The following is a 1,657-nucleotide window of genomic DNA, read 5'->3' on the forward strand; positions in this document are numbered from 1 at the left end:
CCTATTTTATTTTGTGTTTATAACCCTGTAGTCACCTGACCAGAAGTCTTGTTCCTGCTGCCACCGAACTTCACTAATCCCCACTATATCTAACTTCAACCTATCCATTTCCCTTTTTAAATTTTCTAACCTACCTGCCCGATTAAGGGATCTGACATTCCACGCTCCAATCCGTAGAACGCCAGTTTTCTTTCTCCTGATAACGACATCCTCCTGAGTAGTCCCCGTCCGGAGATCCGAATGGGGGACTATTTTACCTCCGGAATATTTTACCCAAGAGGACGCCATCATCATTTAATCATACAGCAAAGCTGCATGCCCTCGGGAAAAATTACGGCTGTAGTTTCCCCCTTGCTTTCAGCCGTTCACAGTACCAGCACAGCAAGGCCGTTTTGGTTATTGTTACAAGGCCAGATCAGTCAATCATCCAGACTGTTGCCCTTGCAACTACTGAAAAGGCTGCTGCCCCTCTTCAGGAACCACACGTTTGTCTGGCCTCTCAACAGATACCTCTCCGTAGTGGTTGCACCTACGTAATGGCTATCTGTATCGCTGAGGCACACAAGCCTCCCCACCAACGGCAAGGTCCATGGTTCATGGGAAAGGTAGTGTTCATTAATTAGTGGCAAAAGCCATGGGCATTAGGGGTGTGAGGGTAAAGGGAAGTAGCATCAATAGTGACAAGAAGGGTACCATGTGGTAAAGGAATAGGAACTGTGGAGAGTTGGTGGAGGAAATGGTGGAGATTTTGTATAGGAGGATAGGCTGCAGGCAATAGGCTGAAAGTGTTGGTATATTACAGCAGAAATTCTCTCAGTGGGGCCACAGTTTATACCTTATCATCAGATTTATAAAGCTAACTGTAACCTGTGAAAGTGCATCAATGTGGAGAAGTTTGGAACTTAGCAAAAACAAGAATAAAAACTGCTTTGAAACTGTTTCCATGACAGTGGAAGTCATTGCATCACTTCTAACATATGTACATTGTTAATACAGTAGAGCAGACATAGCTGAGACCAGTCTGATCAGGATGCAAAAATGGATCAAACTAGAATGCTAGAAATGTCTCACTTGTTACCTTTGAGGCTTCCACAGTGGAAAACTTAAAATAACATAAAATAAGTAAACCAGAGAACAAACTGCAATCAGACAATGCTGGTATCAGTTACATTAATGAAATAATTGGTGAAAATAAGTGTTTGCTTGTGATAGCTAACCTATTGACCTGAGAAACTGTTACACATGCAATACACCCGTGATTCTAAGAAAGGGTTATAAATTTACTGTTTGCAATTTCACTCAAATTCAGTCACCAGACAGCAGTCTTTGAAATTAAAATGGCATCTTTCTCGTCATGTCACACTTGTTAACAACACATAACAGACTGTGATAAATCTTGCTAGTAGGTAAATGGACTGTGCAAAAGTAATGGTTTCAAAGAAAAGTTTAAACCTCATGTCCACTATGAGTAGTTTACACATTGCAAAATTTTTCTGGTCTGTGGAACAAACAGTTTCCGTCCTCCCAGAGGACTGAACTGAAGAAATCAGGTGAGAGGTGCCTCAGACATCATAACAGGCACCATCATCATTGTATAATGTTTTTGCTAGAGAAAGGGCAGCCATATGCTGAATTTCAGCAGATAAAAATGTAGTTT

This window comes from Schistocerca serialis, chromosome 1 (genome assembly GCF_023864345.2).
Source record: "Schistocerca serialis cubense isolate TAMUIC-IGC-003099 chromosome 1, iqSchSeri2.2, whole genome shotgun sequence".
NCBI classification, from domain to species: Eukaryota; Metazoa; Arthropoda; class Insecta; order Orthoptera; family Acrididae; genus Schistocerca; species Schistocerca serialis.